This window comes from Pipistrellus kuhlii, unplaced genomic scaffold (assembly GCF_014108245.1).
Source record: "Pipistrellus kuhlii isolate mPipKuh1 unplaced genomic scaffold, mPipKuh1.p scaffold_m20_p_17, whole genome shotgun sequence".
Lineage (NCBI taxonomy): Eukaryota > Metazoa > Chordata > Mammalia > Chiroptera > Vespertilionidae > Pipistrellus > Pipistrellus kuhlii.
This window is the reverse complement of record NW_023425482.1, coordinates 17,112,179-17,119,535: the sequence shown is the minus strand read 5'-3', so window position 1 is coordinate 17,119,535 and position 7,357 is coordinate 17,112,179. Positions and strand designations below refer to the sequence as shown.

The following is a 7,357-nucleotide window of genomic DNA, read 5'->3' as shown; positions in this document are numbered from 1 at the left end:
ACGAAAACTACAAAACAGATCAAAAAACTTTTTTTACTGATTAACAGCTGAATAGCCAACTATCAAATAACAAAATGTGTTTTACATTTGTACTACGTCTGCAAACCTAAAAATTCAACTGAAGCCATATATGTGTGAAACCCGCAATTTCCTAGTTGCCGACCCAATATATCTAGTAGCCTAGCCATGTATGGAGTGGGATGGTGAGAACATCATTCTTATAAAAGGTCATCAATTGGTTCTCTGATCCTCCTGTTCATCAGCCACATCTTTGCACAATACCAGCTGCAAACCTCAGACACGATGGTGAAAATCAGAGTGAACAGATTTGGTCATATTGGGTGCCTGGTCACCAGGGCTGCTTTTAACTCTGGCGAAGTAGATATTGTCACCACCAGTGACTCCTTAATTAACCTCAAACACATGGCCTACATGTTGTAGTATGATTCTACTCATGGAAAGTTCAAAGGCACAGTCAAGGCTGAGAACGAGAAGCTTATCAATGGAAAGTTCATCTCTATCTTCAGGAGCAAGATCCTGCCAAAATCAAATGAGAGATGCTGGTGCTGAGTGTGTTGTGGAGTCCACCGGTGTCTTCACTACCATGGAGAAGGCTGGGGTTCACTTGAAGGGTGGAGCCAAGAGTGTCGTCATCTCCGCCCCTTCTGCGGATGCACCCATGTTTGTGATGGGTGTGAACCATGACAAGTATGACAAACTCCCTCAATATTGTCAACATTGCCTCCTGCACCACCAACTGCTTGGCGCCCCAGCCAAGATCATCCATGACAACTTTGGCATCATGGAGGGACTCATGGCCACAGTCCATGCTGTCGCTGCCACCTAGAAGTTTGTGGATGGGCCATGTGGTGTGATAGCCGAAGAGCTGGCCAGAGTATCACCCCTGCTTCTCCTGGTGCTGCCAACGCTGTGAGCAAGATTATCTCTGAGGTGAATGGGAAGCTCATTGGGATGGCCTCTGTTGTCCCCACTCCCACTGAGGATCTGATCTGCCACCTGGAGAAAGCTGCCAAGTATGATGATATCAAGAAGCAGGCGTCAAATGGTCCCTTTAAGGGCATTCTGAGGACCAGGTTGTCCCTGCAACTTTAACAGTGACACAGTGAATCCGTCTTCAATGCTGGAGTTGGTATTACCCTCAAGAACCACTTGTCAAACTTATTTCCTGGTATGATAGTGAATTTGGCTACAGCAACAGGGTGGTGGACCTTATGGTCCACATGGCATCCAAGAACTAAAAGCCCCATCAAGAGGAAGAGAGACCCTCAGCTGTTGGAGAGTCCATGCCTCAAATCGGACCTTCAACATACTAAGAATCTCCTGACCTCCACAGTTCCCATCCCAGACCCCTGAGGAAGGGGAGGGGCTTGGGGAGCTCCACCTTTTCATGCACCATCAATAAAGTTCACTGTACTCCCTCCCCCAAAGTCACTGATCACATGTATAGCATGTTTTGGGGATACTGAGAAAATTAATTTTGCTAAAGAGGGTTTCTACAGAGAAATAGTAAAAAAAAGGCTGGGAGTAACTTAATATGTTATGTGCCAATTACATCTAAATTTTCTTTTCTTTTTTTAAATATATTTTATTGATTTTGTACAGAGTGGAAGGGAGAGAGATAGAGAGCTAGAAACATCGATGAGAGAGAGTCATCGATCAGCTGCCTCTTGCACACCCCCTACTGGGGATGTGCCTGCAACCAAGGTACATGCCCTTGACCGGAATCGAACCCGGGACCCTTCAGTCCCCAAGCCGATGCTCTATCCATTGAGCCAAACCGGTTTCGGCAACATCTAAATTTTCTTAAAAGGCAGGATATGGCAGGGAATTATGAAGCCAAATATGTGGAAATCGGAATATAAGATCAGGGGCATTTAAAAATTATATTTTACTCAGCAGGAATGTTATAAATTTTGATCAAGGGAATAGCAGTATAGTATGAGAAGGTTTTTTTGCAGAAAGATGCTTAATAGTCATATTAAATAATTTAATACCAAAATATTGTTTTGCAGATACTATTCCCATTTATTTCTAAATCACATGTCTCATTAAAGTCTGGATTTATGCTGGATACAAATGACCAAGGAATTATTTTGAGATCATAGGTTTGCACCTGTCTTCCTGTCAGTCATTTAGCATATTGCCCATTCATTGGGAGTCCATGAATTATCCCCCTCTCTCCACATCCTGCTGGTCCAGTTCTGTGAAACTGGAACTAATTATAGCCAGAGGTGAATGTCAAGAGTAACAATGAATGAGACTCCATGTAGCCAAAACCAGAATCAACATTGGGATAAACTGTTCTAAGTTCCTTTCCCAAGAGCACATCTCACCTGAGTTGCGGTAGCATTTACCTTCTGGGTGTATTTAATAACCCATTAATTTTATTTGCCACATGGGTGTCACTGTTTGTTCTTATTCGAGTTGAACTTATGTCAGGAAGTATAAATATCCAAAATTTTATGTCCTGTTAGTGATAGAAAAATGTCTTTTCACACTCCATTCCTCTATACCTGTTTCCTCTAGAATTTTCTCCTCTCTACCTTACCTCTATTCCCCTTTACAAACTTCTATTTAGCCTTTTAAACCTTTTTCAAACATGCCCACATAAACAAAAACTCTTTGAGACCAAATAGCTTGATAATAAATGTATTGATAATATTTAACTTTCTTCCCAGCTCCAAAATGTAAGGGTTCTCTGCTTGGAAAGCAGGTTAGGTAATATATAACTTTTGGAGGTCAGAGGCTCAGTGGTGAGCATCGACCCATGAACCAGGAGTTCACAGTTCCATTCCCAGTCAGGGCACACATGCCCGGGTTGTGGGCTCGATCCCAGTACAGTGCCTGCAGAAGGCAGCCAATCAATGATTCTCTCTCATCATTGATGTTCCTGTCTCTCGTTCTCCCTCTCATTTCCTCTCTTTGAAATCAATAAAAAATATTTTTAAAAAGAATAATTTAAAAAATCTGAACATTCTATAAACTTAGATATACTCGATGTTGTATATACTATACATACTGGAGAAACTTTGTATTTTCTATTCATTTGCTGATGTTTAAATTTCCTAGTGATTTCTTCATGCTCTTGCATTGTTTTCCTGGTATTTTTCCAGTCTGATGCATTTGGAGAAAGGTGGTCAGTGTAGATGCTATTCTGACCCCAGGCACTTATTTGCTGTCAGATCTTTGGCAGGTCTTGCCCTAGGTCTCCATGACCCACAGCTGTCACAGAAGAGTAATGCTTGCTTTGTGGGACAGTGAGGAAGGACACAAGACCCAGACAACAAAGCCTTTTAAAAAGTTAAAAGTCCTCCTTGGGGTCCTAGCTAGTGTGGGTCAGTTGGCTGGAGCATCGTCAACTTTTTATTTATATTACATTCAAACTACCCATAAGGCATGGCCACCCTTGAGACCTTAGATACACACAACAGTCCTTTGTAGTAAAGAAGACTGTTGGTGCCTGGCCAGCATGGTTCAGTGGTTGAGCATCCACCCATGAACCAGGTCTCAGTTTGATTCCTGGTCAGTGTATATGCCCAAGGTTGTGGGCTCAATCCCCAGTGTGGGGTGTGCAGGAGGCAGCCGATCAATGATTGTCTCCCACCATTGATGTTTCTCTCTCTCTCTCTTCCTCTCTGAAATCAATAAAAATATATTTTAAAAATAAGACTTGGATTTTTATTGATAGATCTCTACCCCAGATGTCTGTAGGTTTATGTGGGGTTATTTGTTGCCTCTCAAGAAGGGTCTTCCAGGGGGCAATGTTAAAATATGTACACAAATAATAATTTAATTTAAAAAAATGTAAAAAAAAAAAAAAAAAGGATCTTCCAGGCAAACATGCAGGAGTATAAAGCCTGGTTTGAAAGCGTTTGAGTATAGGTGGGAGAATAGAGCTGGGCAGTGGTGAGGCACTGTGGTGCTTCTCTGTTCAGTATGCAGACTTTCATTCATCTTGTTTTAAATCCACTGCTTTAATCTGGCCCTTTGCTATTTTCTCCAAAGAATAAACCTCCTGTATTACAGGGCTTGGGAGAAGTCTCTGGGCTGTGCTTGTGGGGTGGGATCTGCAAGTCTTAATTGCTCCTTATATCTCTCCCTTGGGCTGTCTCCGCCTTGCAAAGTACTGTATCTGACACCTAGTTCCTGAGCCTTTCCTGGAGGTCTCCCCAAAGTGAGTCCACTTACTTCCGGGTATTAGACTTGAGTCCTAACCACCCTCCTCCCTACTCTACTCCCATGCAAGGCTTCCAGTTTTCCCTGGTTACCATATCTCTATCCCTTTGCATCTTCCCAACGATATTGACATCTCTCATCCGTTTTCATCTTTCTCATGCTCTTATCCTTGTAGATTCTCATCCATTTTGTACTTTCAGTGTCATGTTCCAGAAATTCCTGTGTTCACTTCACCCATATTTAATAAGCAGCTGTTTTTTAAGCCAACCAGAGCTATGCAATGTAATACTCTGCAGTTGTTAACTGGAATAACAGCAACATGTATGGATCTGTGAGTGGGCAATATAGAAAATTAAATGAAAAGAGAAAGCTACAGGTTGGTATATATGATACAATTTTCATTAAAATTTTACATATATAAACACACATATACATATGTTGTATATGTTATATAAAATATATTCTCTTTAGCATTGTCTGAGACAATCTACTAGGTGTACTGGTTAGTAATAGCGGATTTTGTAATAAAGCCATTCCCTCCCTATCCCTGGCGGAATAGCTCTGTTAATTAGAGCATTGTCCAGATACACCAATGAATGCATAAATAAGTGAAACAACAAATTAATGTTTCTCTCCCTTCTTCTCTCAATCAATAAAATTTTTTTAAATTAATTTTAATTTTTAAATTAATTAATTTATTTTTATTGATTAAGGTATTACATATGTGTCCTTATGTCCCCATAAAGAACCGCAGGCTTGAGTAGGAAGGAGGATGGCCTTTGAGATGGGAGTCCCATCATTCTCTCAGATCCATGGCACCTGAATTAACCTTTTTCATTTTGCACCAGCACCTGTCTCATTAGTTTGGCTTTCCTTGCAGGTGGCAGACAAAGTGATTCCTGGTCAGACCATGTGCCCAGGTTGTGGGCTTAATCCCCAGTCTGGGTGTGTGCAGGAGGCAGCCCATTGGTGTTTATCTCTCACATTGATGTTTCTCACTCTCCTTTCTTCCTCTCTCTTTAAAATCAATAATAATATATTAAAAATAAAAATAAAAATCTGATGCTGAGGCCGAACCTTTAACAGGGTTGTTAAAGTTGAGTCTTTAACAGGGTTTCTCAACCATGGCCCTACTGACCTTTGAGATTAGACAATCCCTTGCCACAGGGGACTTTCCTCTGCATTGTGGGATTTTAGCACCATCCCTGGGTCTGACACACTAAATGCCAGTTGAATCCTCTCCCAATTGTAATAACCAAAAGACATTGCCAAGTGTTTCCTGGTGGGAGGAGCAAATCACCCAATTGAGAATCATTGCTATAGGGGCCAGGATCCAGGCATCATATTTTTAAAATCTTCCCAGGTGATTCAATGTGCAGTCAAGTTTGAGAATCAATGCTCTGATGGAGTTTCCTTTGGGAAGTATATCCTGATGGAAAGTCCTGGGAATTTTAGAGTAGGTTTCTATAAACTATGATTTACTATTAACTCAGCAAGAATGGATCTATTCTGGGCCAGATGAGCAGTTCCACTCATCCTATCTAGTAAAACTATTTCTTTCTCTCAAGGGGACTTTGGGGAAAAAAGAGGCTCTGAACATCTCAAGAAGCTAGCAAAGCCAGCTGAGCTTGAAACACAGAGAACCTTTACTGCAAGCCAATGAAAGAGACTCAAACTAATGAATGGTCTAACCAAGCATGTCAAACTCATGGCCGGTGGAGTTTAACATGCTTGCTAAGCAATATTTGAGGACCCACAGGGTGTACCTTATTGATGCCAAGATAATATTGACTGGAGATGCCTTGTAGGCCAGGATCTTGTGATAGGGGATCTGTTTACATGCCATCAAATACATCTAAGTTATAAATAATATGTTAATAAATTAATCCTATATAATAAAAGGCTAATATGCAAATAGACCAAAGGGCAGAACAGCCATTCACTATGAAACACTAACCACTAGGGGGCAGACGCTCAATGCAGGAGCTGCCCCCTGGTAGTCATTGTGCTCCCACAGGGGAAGTGCCGTTCAGCTAGAAGCCAGCCTCACAGCTGGCAGCAGTGGTGGCAGCACTAAGAATGTCCGGCTGCTGGCTTAGGCCCTCCCCGCCAGTCAGACATTCCCAAGGGCTCCTGGACTTTGAGAGGGCACAGGATGGGTTGAAGGAGCCCCCCTGCCAAGTGCAGGAATTTTGTGCACTGGGCCTCTAGTATTAATAATAAATAGGTCTAGTTTAAGGAGTAGACATGTCGATACTTCTGAAACACTTTTTAACCCTAACTTGTGTACAAAAACATTTATACATTTTGAGTATGCGCCTCAGTATCATTGTGGCAGAAACTACAGTTGTGCTCTTTCTACACCCTTCCATCCTCTTTTCTAATAAGGACACCAGAAAGCTAAATACTTGCTTTCCAGATTTCCCTGCTGGTGGGAGTAGCCATGTGACATAATTTTGGCCACTAAGAATGCAAGCTCTATGAAGACAGATTTTTGTGTGTGTCTATTTTGTTCTTTGCTGGTTAAAACTCACCAAATCTAACACTTTAAAAAATGTCCACCCCAGGTGGGGGAAAAGACAGATGTTGTTTAAGGGTACAAACTTGTAATCAACAGTAAATAAATCCTAGAGATCTATATGCATAGCATAGTGATTGTAGAAAACAATATTGTATTACAATCCTTAAACTTGCCAAGAGACCAGAACTTAATTATTCCAACACTAAAAAAATGATAATTATGTAATGTGGTAGAGGTGTTAATTATTGTCACAGTAGCAGTCATATTACAATATATAAATGCATCAAATTAACATGCTGTGCACCTTAAATTTACACAATGTAAACTATGTTTCAATGAAAAAAAAAAGTCCAGGTTATGTACATCAGGTTTATTTCAAAATTTTAAAAAATAAAAGAGCAATTGTTAATAAATTACAAATTGAAAAACAAACAAAAAAATTTTTTGACCCCTGAGAGGAAGACAGACACCAAGACCCTGTTTCTCTAAAGTTTAGGTTAAATTGCAGCGCTGAGATTTATCTTGCTAACACTAGATGTCACCATTGTGCTGTGCAAAAGTAGCTGACCCTCAGGAGTGCTTTTTAGTATTTTCAGCACAGTGTCAGGTTGTTCAAGTTTTTGAAGATTGTTCATCCTC

General features: G+C 40.9%; 1 long non-coding RNA gene and 1 pseudogene across 1 annotated transcript in view; one reads left to right on the top strand and one right to left on the bottom strand.

The window, feature by feature from the left end:
* Window positions 1–268: 268 nt before the first annotated feature.
* LOC123652507 lies at window positions 269–1,587 on the top strand (annotated as a pseudogene).
* A 1,313-nt stretch (window positions 1,588–2,900) lies between these two features.
* LOC123652484 overlaps window positions 2,901–7,357 on the bottom strand; it is a 22,551-nt gene continuing 18,094 nt past the window's right edge. The window contains exon 3 of the long non-coding RNA XR_006741857.1: window positions 2,901–2,911. This is a non-coding gene — a long non-coding RNA (uncharacterized LOC123652484). The remainder of the gene's footprint in view (window positions 2,912–7,357) is intronic.